Below are 17,832 nucleotides of genomic sequence, written 5' to 3'. Positions count from 1 at the left end.
AGCATCAATTCTTCAGCGCTCAGCTTTCTTCAGAGTCCAACTCTCACATCCATATATTACTACTGGAAAAACCATAGCCTTGACCAGATGGACCTTTGTTGGCAAAGTAATGTCTCTGCTTTTGAATATGCTATCTGGGTTGGTCATAACTTTCCTTCCAAGGAATAAGCATCTTTTAATTTCATGGCTGCAATCACCATCTGCAGTGATTTTGGAGCCCCCCAAAATAAAGTCTGATATAGTTTCCACTGTTTCCCCATCTATTTCCCATGAAGTGATGGGACTAGATGCCATGATCTTCGTTTTCTGAATGTTGAGCTTTAACCCAACTTTTTCACTCTCTTCTTTCACTTTCATCAAGAAACCAAAAATTAAATGTCTTTTTCATTTGTTGTTTGGTTGGTTATAAAGAAACTGTTTATCTCCTGTCAACCTTACTTCAATTCTGTGTTTGAGTCTGTGAGAGAACAGCTTAAGACCACTCTGTGGTTGTTCCTACCCCTTCAGCGGCCAGAACCGTGGGGACTGCAGACCAGTCCTAGACGGCTGGGCTGAGGCTCAGTCTTCGGAAGGGAACTGCGCCTTCTCAGGTGACTTGGGGAAGAGCAGCAGTACATTTGGGAGCTGGAGCACTCCATTCACCCAAAATTCCTCCCTGGTCTCAGGACTTTCCAGTAATGGTTGCTCTTCCTTTTCTGCCTCTTCTGGGTCACAGCGGAAGTAGAGATGGTGCTGATCTCGCGCTAGGGATGATGGGGCACATGCGCAGAACTTCTGCAGCGAGCATCCACTACTGCAGACTTGGGAGTGGTCTCCTGTGTTGTTCCCGTGATGATGGCGATTCCCCCATGGTGCAGAGGAGAGTCTGTGTCACACAGAGCAATGGTGGGTGGGTTCATATTAAGACGCATCTGTGAGAGGCTACTTACTGATCAGTTCTGGGATCGGGAGGCTCCGGCAGCGGTGGCTCTGGGAAGCCTGCCTGGATCTGGTCACTGAATGTTCCAGGAGTAGAGCAGCCAGCGAAAGGAGTGGCCCCAGTGGTAGCAGCAAACTTCAGCACAACTCGCTGGCTAGTATTCCTGGAGGATAGGAGGCTGGCATCACTCAGGTGGTACAAGCTGCAGAACTCTCCTCTGTTCTCTTTAGATTTATGACATACGTGCCATCACTTTTCCTTTTGTACACCATTGTTCCAGTTGGAAATCAAGATTGGTGCCACCTAAGGGGGTTCCCACTGTTAGAAATTTGAGAACACCTTGCTCCTTGCAGGAAATCAAAGACTCAGGACATTGTGAAAGAAACCAAAAAGATATCAGAGAAATGATGTATGTAATTTTTGATGTGGGTGACCCTAGCCTGAAGCGGAGAAGGCAATGGCAACCCACTCCAGTACTCTTGCCTGGAAAATCCCATGAAAGGAGGAGCCTGGAAGGCTGCAGTCCATGGGGTTGCAAGAGTCGGACACGACTGAGGGACTTCACTTTCAATTTTCACTTTCATGCATTGGAGAAGGAAATGGCAACCCACTCCAGTATTCTTGCCTGGAGAATCCCAGGGACGGCGGAGCCTGGTGGGCTGCCGTGTCTGGGGTCACACAGAGTCAGACACGACTGAAGTGACTTAGCAGCAGCAGCTAGACTGAAGGTGTGATCCATGTGCACACAGAAGGGATGGGAACAGAGCAGTGCATTTCCTTCAGTAAGTGAAAAGAGATGAAGACAGAACAGATGCAAAATTATGTTTGGAAATACAGTGAAGGGAGATTGGGGAAATTCCAGATGGTGATTTCTATTTCCTCTTTGGAAGTTTTCTGTTGAGAGTTGAAGGCATTAAAGTGGAGATGGGTCAGGTACTTAAGGGGAGTGGAAAAGAAATGGAATCCCTGTGGTATATAGTGGAAAACAAACTGATTTGGAAAATGAGATCAGGTTTCTGGCATACTTGGGATACCTATGCATTTGACAATTATACATTTATAGTGAAACCCATTCACCCTGTTTTAAATTTTCTTGCAGTGCTCTAGCTGTCACTTAAAGGCATTAAAAAAATCAGATAATTGGGTTCTTCCTAGTTTGAAGTTTTGCAAAATAAGGGGAAGTGAAATTGGAATATTGGAACAGGAAACTAAAAATGATGGATTGTAGAGACTAAGAGGATAGAAAGCGGAGAGGAGATAGGAGAAAGCTAACAGATGTGAATAAAGTATGGATAAGTGAACTAGAAATCATAACAGTGTTGAAGCACAATCCTACTACAATTCTTTTTATAAGGAAGTTGTGACTATCAATTGTGCTTAACAGATTATTTATGTGTTTATTTATTTTTTGGCTGCACTGGGTCTTCATTTGCTCTGTGCGGGCCTTTTCTAATTATGATGAGCGGGGGCCACTCTTTATTGCAGCATGCAGGTTTCTCACTGCAGTGGCTTCTTTTGTTGCAGAGCACAGACTCTAGGCACACAGGTTTCAGCAGTTGCAGCCTGCAGGCTCAATAGGTATGACACATGGGTTTAATTGCTCTGTGGAATGTGGGATCTTCTTGGAGCAGGGATTGAACCCATGTGCTCTGCGTTGGCAGGCAGATTCTTATCCACTATAACACGAGGGAAGTCCTGGATTATTTAAATAAGTGCTATTGGAGGTGAAAGGCTTTAGATGAAGAAAAGTTCCATGGTCTGCATAGAGTGTATAGTAAGGTGGAATGGAAATGAAGATTATCTGAGAAGAGGAAGTGTATCATTTGTTGGTGTGGGAATGTTCCCTTTACCCATGGAGTCAAACAAGCACCAGAAATATGTTAAAGAAATACACAATATATGGGAGCCTGTGAGACAGTCTATGGACTTTTTAATATAACTGCTGATACTGTTGTCCTTTCGGTCATGTTTGACTCTTTGCAACCCTGTGGACTGTAGCCCACCAGGCTCCTTTGTCTGAGAGGATTCTCCAGGCAAGAATACTGGAACAGATTTCCATGCCCTCTTCCAGGAGATCTTCCTGACCCTGGGATCAAATCCACATCTCTTACGTCTCCTGCACTGGCAGGCATGTTCTTTATCACTAGTGCCACCAAGAAGCCCAATATAGCTTTAACCACTGTAAACGTCTGATACTTTGTCTCCATGAGTAGAAACTGTGTCTATTTTGGTTATTTTATCTCTAGGATCTAACACAGTTTCTGGCACATAAAGGGGACTTGATGGATGTTTACAAATGAGTGAATGCATAAACAACTGAATGAAGGATGGTGTGGTAACCACTTTCCAAAGCTCATGACTCCCACTGAGCTTTGTCTCCTAGTACTCACATCCGTGTATAGTCAGGTCCCACATTACACCAGAGTTGGTCTATGTGACCAGTAGACCACAGTGGAGGTCAAGGTGTGCTGCTCTGAAGGTAGTTTATAAAAGCCTGCAGCCTCCATCCTGGATCACTTGCACTGGAGGAAGTCATGCCATGAGCAGCACATGGTGAAAAACTGAAGGAGTACATGTGTGAATGATTTGGGAAACAGACCCTCAGGCCCCATCCAAGGCATCAAAGACTGAAATGCCAGCCAACAGCTCAACTGCAGTCTCTTGAGAGACCCTGAGCCAGAACCAGCCAGTAAAGCTGTACCTGGATTCTTCTTCTTTTTTTTTAAATTATATATTTATTTATTTTTGACTGCCTGGGTCTTCACTGCTGCAAGTGGACTTTCTCCAGTTGCATGAGTGGGGCAAACTGTGGTGTGCAAGCTTCAGTAGGCTCGAGAGTGTGGGTTCAGTAATTGCAGCACATGGGTCTAGTTGTCCTGAGGTATGTGGAATCTTCCCGGAGCGGGGATTGAACTCATGTCCCCTGCATTGGCAGGTGGATTCTTGACCACTAGACCACCAGGAAAGTCCCGAGCCTGGATTGTTAATCCTTAAAAATAACGTGAGAGAATGTTATTTGCCTTAAGCTGTTAAGCTTTGGGGTGATTTGTTATGCAGCAATAGATAACTAATATAGATGGTAAGCCATTTTTAAAGTACATTTCAAAACTTATCTTTTTTTTTACAAATAATTTCAGAAATTTTTCTCTACTTTGACTCCATTCAGAAGGAGGGTTCCCTAAACTTCCACCATTCTTCCTGCCCCTAATTTCAATTATTATCATTTCATGAAGAGGAATTTTCAGCCTGTAGGTCTATGAAGAAACCAGGACAAAACAATTGCTTCCTGGTCTCAGAAGATAATTTATATTTCCTTTGATCTGTTCATAAAATCATTAACAATGTCTCTACTCTTTACATTATAGTAATTTTAAGAGTCTTGTATTTCTACATTAGTAATAAAAATACATAAAACTTTAGTGTTTAAAGGCATAAAATACCACTAGATTATGGCATAGTAACTTATTTTCTCATTTCATGAGTATTGTGTGCTGCTGCTGCTAAGTCACTTCAGTCGTGTCTGACTCTGTGTGACCCCAGAGACGGCAGCCCACCAAGCTCTGCTGTCCCTGGGATTCTCCAGGCAAGAACACTGGAGTGGGTTGCCATTTCCTTCTCCAATGCATGAAAGTGAAAAGTGAAAGTGAAGTTGCTCAGTCGTGTCTGACCCTCAGCAACCCCATGAACTGCAGCCTACCAGGCTCCTCCATCCATGGGATTTTCCAGGCAGGAGTACTGGAGTGGGGTGCCATTGCCTTCTCCAGAGATATTGTGTAGGCTGATACAAAAAGTATAAAGACTTTTGAAATTGCAACGATTGGCCAATCCACACTGATTTATTGCCATATTTGGCATGTTCTTCAGTTTTTCTCAAAAGTGAAAACAAGCCAGTATAATAAATCATAATTGATACAAGCCACAAAATGCAGTTTCAGCTCAGGATAATTCCACTAACACTTAGTTTTGTTCATTTCATTCTGAATAATTAAAATCTCAATAATAAAAATACAGCAATAAATTGGAAACTTTACTTTAGGGATAATTAATTTTGGATGCAATGCAATTTCTGTTCAAGTCAACTATTGTTTTTAATTCATCTCATTGCTTAAAAAATGATTCATTACGTGGTAAAACTATTATATAAGGATAGTTTAAAAGCTCTTTATATTTGTCAGAAAAAAAGCAGTTCAATGAATTAAAAGGAATACTGAATGTTATTTACCAGATGGGCCTATTTTCAGAAGATATTTTAGACAATTCTAATAAATAGCAAATCAACACAGTTAATTGATAGTTTCCCATATAAATTTTGTTAAACAAAGTAAGTTATTTTATAAAAAATATAATCTTAGCATATGAGGTTTCTTGCCTTATCTGTAAAAATTATTTGATATATATATAACAGCCAAATTTTAAGGAATGTCAATTTCCTCTACATAATGATCATCATTATGCATAAAGTGCATAACATTTTATATCTTGCTTTAGGATAATATATTTTTAAAACATGGACTTATTTTCACATATGAGATTAAATGAATACTGCAAGATTATTATATATTTTGCCCAATTTCTCATATTTATGAAAAAAGAAAGAAAGTGAAGTTGCATAGTCATGTCCAACACTTTGCGACCCCATGGACTGTAGCCTACCAGGCACCTCCGTCCATGGGACTTTCAAGTCAAGAGTACTGGAGTGGGTTGCCATTTCCTTCTCCAGGAAATCTTCCTGACCCAGGGATTGAACCTGGGTCTCCCACATTGTAGGCAGACACTTTACTGTCTGAGCTACCAGGGAAGTCCACATTTATGAAAGACATGATAAATATAATCACTTATGCTTTATATAACATAGTTTAACTTACATATATTTTATATTACATAGTCTAATTTATCCAAAAGATGTGCTTACTTATTTTATGTAGTATTGCCCTATGTTAGAGTACTATACTGTGATCTAGTTTACACTTGTTTTATATAATAACTGGATGACGTTCAATTCTTTGGTTAGATTTGACTCAAAAGAGAGATTGCTTTGAAGTGCAATTAGCTTTGTGAAATTTGCCCTAAAATCATTTCAACCCATTTAAGTTTGTTATTGTTCACCCACAATGAATTGCTTCATTGTATTTTGCAACTCACCTGTCCTGAATGCCAGCTTGAGAAATCAACACATCAGACAGGAAAGTAGAGGGTCTATAGTTCTTAATCAAAAAATCCATTTTCATGATAAAATTAGAGTACATTCTTGGGTATATCCAACAATCACTTATAAAGATACATTAAACACGAGCATTATAAGAATTGTAGCCTAAGAGGAGACTCATTGCTTATATGTGTGCATGTTTGTACTGAAGACTTCATTTTTATACTATATTTACAAAGAACGAAATGTAACATATGTATGCATGTATATGTCTCACCTCACCTAATGTCCAACTGTCGAGCTATCTAGGATCAATCAGTTTTCATTAAATTAACCCTAATAGTTCCTCAAGGACAGGAAAAGATATTTCTCATGCTTCTTGGTACCTTCCTACTATCCCCATCCCCATGGCATCTAGTACAATGTCCAAGTTCAGTTCATTTCAGTTCAGTCGCTCAGTCGTGTCCAACTCTTCGCGACCCCATGAATTACAGCACGCCAGGCCTCCCTGTCCATCACCAACTCCCAGAGTTCACCCAAACTCATGTCCATCGAGTCGGTGATGCCATCCAGCCATCTCATCCTCTGTCGTCCCCTTCTCCTCCTGCCCCCAATCCCTCCCAGCATCAGAGTCTTTTCCAGTGAGTCAACTCTCCGCATGAGGTGGCCAAAGTATTGGAGTTTCAGCTTTAGCATCAGTCCTTCCAAAGAAATCCCAGGGCTGATCTCCTTCACAATGGACTGGTTGGATCTCCTTGCAGTCCAGGGGACTTTCAAGAGTCTTCTCCAACACCACAGTTCAAAAGCATCAATTCTTCAGCGCTCAGCTTTCTTCACAGTCCAACTCTCATATCCATATATGACTACTGGAAAAACCATAGCTTCAACTAGATGGACCTTTGTTGGCAAAGTAATGTCTTTGCTTTTGAATATGCTATCTAGGTTGGTCATAACTTTCCTTCCAAGGAGTAAGCATCTTTTAATTTCATGGCTGCAATCACTATCTGCAGTGATTTTGGAGCCCCCAAAAATAAAGTCTGACACTGTTTCCACTGTTTCCCCATCTATTTGCCATGAAGTGATGGGACTGGATGCCATGATCTTAGTTTTCTGAACGTTGAGCTTTAAGCCAACTTTTCCACTCTCCACTTTCACTTTCGTCAAGAGGCTTTTTAGTTCCTCTTCATTTCTGCCATAAGGGTGGTGTCATCTGCATATCTGAGGTTATTGATATTTCTCCAAAGCAGGTGGTAAATAAATATTTTAATAGAGTTGACAATGGAATAATTTTCTTTCTCAGTCTGGTAGGTTTTTACTCATTGATTTGCTAGGCCTTCTTATGTGTTAACTGGGTTAGAGATATACATTATGATTGCATTTATTTATGTGCTAAATATTATTGTAGACAATTTTGTTCTGCCAAGAACAAAATGAAGTCAGACATAAAATAACTGTTAAGAACACTAGTGTGAACAAAGAAAGAAAATATTGCTAGCTGATTTTGGTCCTATCAAATATACCACTTAGATACCGTTGTAGTCTTTGGCTATTTGTATAAGAGCACTTTCCATCTCCAGGCACATTTTGACTGAGGTGCTAGAACCCAGGCTCAGGCATGAGAAGGGACCAGCCAGCTCGCCTCACAGAGCAGCCCACAATAAATAGTGCTACTCCAGTGGGATTCCAAAGAATAATAGTCCCTTGCTTCCTTCCTATCTTGGTGCTCCCGATCATAAACACATCCTTATTCATTTTAATTATTTCACTGAAAATTACCAAGCAAATAACAATTTAAAACAAGAGAAAGTTTCTAATTCTCTAAAGCTCTATAACGATTGTGTTGTCTGTAAATAGTTGGAAAGTAACTATGTGAACCGTGAACTTCCTGATGTTCAAGCTGGTTTTAGAAAAGGCAGAGGAACCAGAGATCAAATTGCCAACATCTGCTGGATCATGGAAAAAGCAAGAGAGTTCCAGAAAAACATCTATTTCTGCTTTCTTGACTATGCCAAAGCCTTTGACTGTGTGGATCACAATAAACTGTGGAAAATTCTGAAAGAGATGGGAATACCAGACCACCTGATCTGCCTCTTGAGAAATTTGTATGCAGGTCAGGAAACAACAGTTAGAACTGGACATGGAAGAGCAGACTGGTTCCAAATAGGAAAAGGAGTACGTCAAGGCTGTATATTGTCACCCTGTTTATTTAACTTATATGCAGAGTACATCATGAGAAACGCTGGACTGGAAGAAACACAAGCTGGAATCAAGACTGCTGGGAGAAATATCAATAACCTCAGATATGCAGATGACACCACCCTTATGGCAGAAATGAAGAGGAACTAAAAAGCCTCTTGATGAAAGTGAAAGTGGAGAGTGAAAAAGTTGGCTTAAAGCTCAACATTCAGAAAACTAAGATCATGGCATCCGGTTCCGTCACTTCATGGGGAATAGATGGGGAAACAGTGGAAACAGTGTCAGACTTTATTTTGGGGGGCTCCAAAATCACTGCAGATGGTGACTGCAGCCATGAAATTAAAAGATGCTTACTCCTTGGAAGGAAAGTTATGACCAACCTAGATAGCATATTCAAAAGCAGAGACATTACTTTGCCAACTAAGGTTCGTCTAGTCAAGGCTATGGTTTTTCCTGTGGTCATCTATGGATGTGAGAGTTGGGCTGTGAAGAAGGCTGAGCGACGAAGAATTGATGCTTTTGAACTGTGGTGTTGGAGAAGACTCTTGAGAGTCCCTTGGACTGCAAGGAGATCCAACCAGTCCATTGTGAAGGAGATCAGCCCTGGGATTTCTTTGGAAGGAATGATGCTAAAGCTGAAACTCCAATACTTTGGCCCCCTCATGCGAAGAGCTGACTCATTGGAAAAGACTCTGATGCTGGGAGGGATTGAGGGCAGGAGGAGAAGGGGACGACAGAGGATGAGATGGCTGGATGGCATCACTGACTCGATGGACGTGAGTCTGAGTGAACTCCGGGAGTTGGTGATGGACAGGGAGGCCTGGCGTGCTGAGATTCATGGGGTCACAAAGAGTCAGACACGACTGAGTGATCTGATCTGATCTGATCTAAACTATGTCTAATTTTATAAAGGTTATCCGGTAAACATTTTTGTAGATTCTAGCTTGCTTCCTGGGGGTTGAGTAGAAGCCAGACTGAAGCTCTATTTTTCACTTTTACTCCATCCAAAGAGTGGGTTCCCCAAACTTCCACCATCCTTTCTGCACCTTCTTTGATTGGCATCATTCCATCAAGAGGAATCTTCTTAGCTGTGGTCTGCAGAGGAAGTCAAGACAAAACAATCACTCTCTAGTCTCAGTGATTGAGACTAGTCTCAAATACCTTGGAATTTTGCAATTTGTGCATAGATCCATTTCTCTTCCCTCTGTCCAGAAAAGGCCCCTTTTCAAGCATGCTGCTACTGCTGCTAAGTCGCTTCAGCCATGTCCGACTCTGTGCAACCCCGTAGACGGTAGCCCACCAGGCTCCCCCGTCCCTGGGATCTCCAGGCAAGAATACTGGAGTGGGTTGCCATTTCCTCTCCAGTGCGTGAAAGTGAAAAGTGAAAGTGAAGTCCCTCAGTAGTGTCCAACTCTTAGAGACCCCATGGACTGGCAGCCCACCAAGCTCCTCCGTCCATGGGATTTTCCAGGCAAGAGTGCTGGAGTGGGGTGCCATTGCCTTCTCCATTTTCAGGCATATCTTCATAATAATATCCTATAAAAGTGAGTATGCCTTTCAGCTCACAACCTCAATTCTGTTTATCCTCAGGAGAAAAAAAAATTGAAGGATATAACTTATGCATTCAGACTACAATATTATTTATAATAGTACAAATTGAAAGCCATCAATTAAAAAAAAGTCCATAATAGAAAAACATTCAATAAAAGTATGATTTGGTCATTAAGTGGATAGCATGCAAACACTATATGATAATTATGGCAACTAGATTGTGAAGTACAGAAAGCGGCTACCTCTAATTCAATACAAAATCTGTAGATTGAAGAATTTCCAAAATTCTGACAGTCCCAGAATTAGGCCTCCTCCACCACTATTTGAACCAGTGGGAAAAGGGGCCCTTATGTCTGACCACACTTACTTCCAAGTAGGTCTCCCCTATGTCATCTGATGGGTGAAATTCTTGCTTTGACTGCATCTGAGAAACATAGTGTTTTTAGTTTTCCAGCCTCTGTATCACAAAAGCAGATTGGAATACACGTTGAGGGAGATAATCCATAGGATCTATTACTACTTTTAGGAAATTAATAGTTTATTTTATCTACATAATTTTAACAATTGAATAGGTGGGGAGAAGCCAAGGAGACACGGTATACAATCAGTGAATATTTTTAGGAAGCATAATTTCTAGAAATAGGCCTGTTCAGGAGAAAACATTTATTGTTTTTTAATAAGAGAATGTTTTATAACCAAATGTTTACCAACGACCACTATATTCTAAAATCCTATCAAAGAAACAAAAGTGTAAATGATATTGGACTGGCAGCCTGGTGTTGTAGAAAGAGGACGGCATGAAGGCTCAATATATTTGTATTTTAGTTCTGGTTTTCTTACTAATTAGATTATTTAGTAACTTAGTCATTTAAGTAAATAACTACTGTACTTCAACTAGATCTCTGAGTAATCTTATTTCATTGAAATGTAAAAGAGAGGATTTCTAAATTTCTTTTCTAGTCCTAAAAAAGTCCTAAAAAACTTCACCATTATTATTATCATGATCACCTAAGCTGTTGATTGTTCATGTAAATTTTAACTTATTTAGTCTCACTTTTGAGAAAAGGAGAAACCACTTGTGCTAGCTATATATATATATATATATATATATATATATATCTCCCCTGTATAGTTGCTGCTCTTTCTACAACACTGATAATCTTCAAAAAATTAGATTATATGGATTTTAGAACAGTCCATGTTATTATCCTTTCCCCCAAAAATGTTAATGTAGCACTCAAATCTCTAGGGTGTCTTATAACTGTTTATTACCGAGAGGACATTTATTTTCCTTCCTTGGATTAAGGAAGATGCTCTTTATGGAGCATCTGCTACATCAGGCCGTGCCCTGCAATGCATTCCTCCTTCAGCTACAGAAAGCATTAAACAATCATACCAGTTGGATCTTCATGGCATTTTAAATTTTACAAAGGGCACTCACAAAGTTTATCTCATTTACTCTTCAGAAGAATCCTGTCCTTGCTTTACCAAGGAGACAACTGATGTTTAGATAAGTAATCTGCCTGAAGCTCACATAGCAAGTAATGACAGACCAGAGACAAGGCATGTTCCCTGTGCTTCAAAACTCACATTGAGCTTTAACTGTGATGTCTCAGCTACTGCATGTGAAAAAAACCAACCCTTCATGAATTGACACCCCTCTGCTAGATTCTCCCCTTTTGCTCTAGGCAGACTGGTTCAATTCTAGACAAAGCCAGCACTTGCTCCTGTTTTATTACTTTTCTGCTTGGCTGCCTACAAAATGTAGTCCTCATCACTGCAAAGAGTGAAGCTTCACTTTGCGAAGTAAGCACCTTAATATGAATGATCGATTCATGACAGCACAATTTTCCTGTTTTTTTTCCACTGTGGTTGAATCAGCTACCAGAAATTACAGCTCTAACTTATTGAAGTTTTTGTAGAAAGTGATATCATAAAATATCATATTATATCAAAGTGGTATCATAAAATGAGTATATGCAGGATATATAGGATGAGGGAAACTCTTCTCTCAACATCATACCTATAGTAAGTTCATTAGATCAAACATGATCATGAAAATGAACTCTAGACACTAGGCGTGGAACCTATGGAGTCGTCTTGTGGATAAGCTAACTGTTGAGGAAAATCTATCAGTGTCATACTGCCAGAAGAAGAAGTGAGAAGACCGAAAAAAATTAGGAGAGCTTGATGTGTAAATATTTATAGAGCAATAATTCTATTTTTTGTCATATAGAGAAACAAACTCATATTTGAATTTGCAGAAGCTAGAGTCCTAGATCTTCTCACTTACTTCACACACTCAGATACCTTCCCCTCCTGGTGGAGACTGGGGGTTTTAGTCTCTGAAGAGAGTAAAATAGATGGTAAAATGCAGCATTCATGGAACAAAAACAATATACTACTCTTAAAGTACATTTAGAGACCAAAAGAGCTTTTAAAAATTAAAACTGTGATAAGAGAGAAGCAATAAACTTGACAGATGTGTTGGAAAACACTTCAGAAAAATCTTCTGGCAAGGAAAAAAAAAAACAGAAAGGTAGGAGAGAAAATAAAAATTAGAAAGTGTTTAGTCTGTTCAAATGGCTATAACAGAAATACATAGACTAGGTGGCTTATGACCAACAAATTTATCTCCCTCAATTCTGCAAGCTGACTGTGTGTGTGTGTGTGTGCACTCAGTCATGTCCAACTCTTTGGAACCCCATGGACTGTAGCCCATCAGTCTCCTTTGTCCATGGGATTTCACAGGCAATAATACTGGAGTGGGTTGCCATTTCCTACTCCAGGGAATCTTTCCCAACCAGGGATCAAACCTGAATCTCTTCTGTCTCCTGCATTGACAGACGGAGCCCAACCTGACCTGGGAAACCTAGAGGCTGATTAGCAAACTTAATTTTATCTGTAACCTTAATTCCCCTTTGCCATGTAACATGGTATATTCCAGGACTAAATCATGCACATCAGAAAAATTTGTAGTGGAGAAGCTCCAAGACATCCATACATTTGCCCAACAATCAAGAGTTCCACTTTGAATCCTCTCTCAAGAGCATTGACAGTCAATCAATGACAGTCAGAGAAGTGGCAAGACAAATAAGAGGAGGATTGTGTCTTTATACTGGTAAGTGAGGAGATACTTTCACTTTTCTCTGATATCTCTATCCCAAACCCTTGAGGAGTCAGAACCCTTAGAAATGTGGGGGTAAAAATCCTTTAAGAAGAATGCACCATCATCAAATTGCTTAAATCTGTCTACCCCTGAAGACAAGGAAGATCATTTGAATCCATACAGTATTCATGGTGTAGACTTGAGTGTAGTTTTAATAAACAAAAGTGCCTGAAAAATGAATAGACTCTAACCAAGATGCAATAAGGGATAGGAAAAGCAGTTTATAGCATACTAACTCATAAGGACAGTTAATGAAAAATATGTAAACTCATATTTTTACCTCTACGAGTCTATATTCTTCAATCACCTGTTGCAAGTAAGTGAAAATCTGGAAAGTCCATTCAATTTGTATGTAACAGATTACATGAGCCAAAGATGGAGAAGCTCTATATAGTCAGCAAAAACAAGACCGAGAGCTGAGGGCTCAGATCATGAACTCCTTATTGCGAAATTCAGACTTAAATTGAAGAAAGTGGGGAAAACCACTAGACCATTCAGGTATGACCTAAATTAAATCCCTGGCTTAAAGCTCAGCATTCAGAAAACTAAGATCATGGCATCTGGTCCCACCACTTTATGGGAAATAGATGGGGAAACAGTAGAAACAGTGTCAGACTTTATTTTTAGGGCTCCAAGATCACTGCGGATGGTGATTGCAGCCATGAAATTAAATACTCCTTGGAAGGAAAGTTATGATCAACCTAGATAGCATATTCAAAAGTAGACACATTACCAACAAAGGTCCATTTAGTCAAGGCTATGGTTTTTCCAATAGTCATGTATGGATGTGAGAGTTGGACTGTGAAGAAACCTGAGCACCAAAGAATTGATGCTTTTGAACTGTGGTGTTGGAGAAGACTCTTGAGAGTCCCTTGGACTGCAAGGAGATCCAACCAGTCCATTCGAAATGAGATCAGTCCTGGGTGTTCTTTGGAAGGAATGATGCTAAAGCTGAAACTCCAGTACTTTGGCTGCCTCATGCGAAGAGTTGACTCACTGGAAAAGACTCTGATGCTGGGAGGGATTGGGAGCAGGAGGAGAAGGGGATGACAGAGGATGAAATGGCTGGATGGCATCACCGACTCGATGGACATGAGTTTGGGTAAACTCTGGGAGTTGGTGATAGACAAGGAGGCCTGGCATGCGGCAGTTCATGGGGTTGCAAAGAGTTGGACATGACTGAGCGACTGAACTGAACTGAACTGAACTGATGATTATACAGTGGAAGTGAGAAATAGATTTAAGGGACTAGATCTGATAGAGTGCCTGATGAACTATGGACAGAGGTTCGTTACATTGGACAGGAAACAGGGATCAAGACCATCCCCAAGAAAAAGAAATGCAAAAAGGCAAAATGGCTGTCTGAGGAGGCCTTAAAAATAGCTGTGAAAAGAAGAGAAACAAAAAGCAAAGGAGGAAACGAAAGATATACCCATTTGAATGCAGAGTTCCAAAGAATAACAAGGAGAGATAAGAAAGCCTTTCTCAGCGATCAATGCAAAGAAATAGAGGAAAACAAGAGAATGGGAAAGACTAGAGATCTCTTCAAGAAAATAAGAGATACCAAGGGAATATTTCATGCAAAGATGGGCTCAATAAAGGACAGAAATGGTATGGACCTAACAGAAGCAGAAGATACTAAGAAGAGGTGGCAAGAACACACAGAAGAACTGTACAAAAAAGATCTTCACGACCCAGATAATCACGATGGGGTGATCACTGACCTAGAGCCAGACATCCTGGAATGTGAAGTCAAGTGGGCCTTAGAAAGCATCACTACAAACAAAGCTAGTGGAGGTGATGGAATTCCAGTTGAGCTATTTCAAATCCTGAAAGATGATGCTGTGAAAGTGCTAGAGTCAATATGTCAGCAAATTTGGAAAACTCAGCAGTGGCCACAGGACTAGAAAAAGGTCAGTTTTCATTCCAATCCCAAAGAAAGGCAATGCCAAAGAATGCTCAAACTACTGCACAATTGGACTCATCTCACACATTAGTAAAGTAATGCTCAAAATTCTCCAAGCCAGGCTTCAACAATATGTGAACAGTGAACTTCTAGATGTTCAAGTTGGTTTTAGAAAAGGCAGAGGCACTAGAGACCAAATTGCCAACATCCCCTGGATCATCAAAAAAGCAAAAGAGTTCCAAAAAAACTTATATTTCTGCTTTATTGACTATGCCAAAGCCATTGACTGTGTGGATCACAATAAACTGTGGAAAATTCTGAAAGAGATGGACTACCAGACCACCTGACCTGTCTCTTGAGAAACCTGCATGCAGGTCATGAAACAACAGTTATAACTGGACATGGAAGAGCAGACTGGTTCCAAATAGGAAAAGGAGTATGTCAAGGTTGTATATTGTCACCCTGCTTGTTTAACTTATATGCAGAGTACATCATGAGAAATACTGGGCTGGAAGAAGCACAAGCTGGAATCATATTGCTGGGAGAAATATCAAATTTCTCCCAGGTTACATCAAATAACCTCAGATATGCAGATGACACCACCCTTATGGCAGAAAGTGAAGAAAAACAGAAGAGCCTCTTGACAAAAGTGAAAGAGGAGAGTGAAAAAGTTGGCTTAAAGCCCAACATTCAGAAAACTAAGATCATGGCATCTGGTCTCATCACTTCATGGCAAATAGATGGGGAAACAGTGGAAACAGTGGCTGACTTTATTTTGTTGGGCTACAAAATCACTGTAGATGGTGACTGCAGCCATAAAATTAAAAGACGCTTACTCCTTGGAAGGAAGTTATGACCAACGTAGACAGCGTATTTTTTTTTCAACATGACTTTTTTATTTTTCAACATGACTTTTTTATTTTTCAACATGACTTTTTTTTTTTTCAACATGACTTTTTTTTTTTTAACATGACTTTTTTTTTTTCAACATGACTTTTTTTTTTTTTCAACATGACTTTTTTTTTTTTCAACATGACTTTTTCAACAAAGGTCTGTCTAGTCAAGGCTATGGTTTTTCCAGTAGTCTTGTATGGATGTGAGAGCTGGACTATAGAGAAAGCTAAGCACCAAAGAATTGATGCTTTTGAACTGTGGTGTTGGAGAAGACTCTTGAGAGTCCCTTGGACTTCAAGGAGATCCAACCAGTCCATTCAAAATGAGATCAGTCCTGGGTGTTCTTTGGAAGGAATGATGCTAAAGCTGAAACTCCAGTACCTTGGCCACCTGATGTGAAGAGCTGACTCATTTGAAAAGTCCCTGATGCTGGGAAAGATTGAGGGCAGGAGGAGAAAGGGATGACAGAGGATGAGATGGTTGGATGGCATCATCGATTCAATGGACATGAGTTTGGGTAAACTCTGGGAGTTGGTGATGGACAGGGAGGTCTCGCATGCTGTGGTTCATGGGGTTGCAAGGAGCTGGACATGACTGAATGACTGAACTGAACTGAACTAATTACACGAGCTCTGAAGAGATGACAGAGAGAGGCACGATGTCCATCATTTGAGCTGAAGGACCATGTTCTTTCCTCAGGCTCTTTACTTATTTCCAGCAGTAGTTTTTTTTTTTTTTTTTCCAAACCATTTTCTTACTGTAAACTGAAGGAAATACAGCTCAAGTAAAAGTGGTAAAATCATTTTTCATTTTCTAAGCAGTGATAGAATGACTAGTGTTATTATAAATGAATTCATGCTTTCTTTATCTTAAAGTTTATAAATGTAATCAACATTTTTATTTTCAAAGTGAAATAAGTAGGAAAGATTCAGAGAAGTGATTTGCTTTTGTAATACAAAGCTATTTGTCTTGCTGTCATAGTCAGCCCCTTCATTCCTAACCATCCATCCTCTTCAGCCTCCTACAGAAGCCTTCATAGGATGAAGCAACATGCCAAAGATTGATGGAGGGTATGGGTTAACTGTTTCTGAAGCTTCAATATTTTGGCCACCTGATGCAAAGAGCCGACTCATTGGAAAAGATCCTAATGCTAGGGAAGATTGAAGGCAAAAGGAGAAGGGGATAGCAGAGGATGAGATGGTTAGATAGCATCACTGACTCAACAGACATGAATCTGAACAAACTCCAGAGATAGTGGAGGACAGAGGAACCTGGTGTGCTGCAAATCTATGGGGTTTAAAAGAAGTAGACATGGCTTAGCAACTGAACAGCAAAGGATAGACATTCTGTGAGCTGTTCTAACTCTGACAATGAGATTTCCATAGACCTTTTTCTCTGAAAGTCTTTAAGATAATTTTTTAATATTCAGAATCAAAGAAAAAATAGCAAAACCATTATCAGACTATTATGCAGTCATGAAACAGTGATTCTGAGTTTCTATATATCCTTTTATTTTGTACTTTCCTCCCTCTGTTTCTCTCTCTCTTGTTTTCACTCTGCGTAGAAGACATATCTATTATTTACCTATATTAATTTCTCCTTTCCTTCTAGGCACTTTGGAAAACTAATGGGCTGGAAGGGAGGTGATAGATGTCATAGCTGTGTGGAAATATCTCAGCTGACATGAAACACCCACCAATACTTTCTTACCGTGAAATTGTCAAAATGCATGTTGAGAAGGAAATGCCAAAAGCTCAAAGCAGCCTAGATTCCCCCCACAACCGTATTCAGTGCAGCTAAACTGGCTTCTAGTGATTGAAAAATTAACTTTTTTTATCCAGTCAAGTCCCAAATATTTTAATTTTATTTGCCAACTTCACTTTTCATTATGTATTTTCCCCATGTAGGCTTTTATTATTTTATCAATTTACCCATATCCTTAGACATTTCTTCACTAAATATGCTTGATTGGGCTCCAGATTTTAATTTGCCAAATTTATACATACAAAGACAGATAGGCATAAATGCTATGAAGAACTAGTTTCATTGGA

General features: G+C 39.9%; 1 pseudogene; it reads right to left on the bottom strand.

The window, feature by feature from the left end:
• Positions 1–345: 345 nt before the first annotated feature.
• LOC147373918 (small ribosomal subunit protein uS2 pseudogene) lies at positions 346–17,512 on the bottom strand (annotated as a pseudogene).
• Positions 17,513–17,832: the final 320 nt, after the last annotated feature.

This window comes from Bos grunniens, chromosome 4 (assembly GCF_055505025.1).
Source record: "Bos grunniens cultivar Pamir isolate PY7600 chromosome 4, Bosgru_T2T1.0, whole genome shotgun sequence".
NCBI lineage: Eukaryota > Metazoa > Chordata > Mammalia > Artiodactyla > Bovidae > Bos > Bos grunniens.
This window is presented reverse-complemented; position numbering and strand designations above follow the sequence as displayed.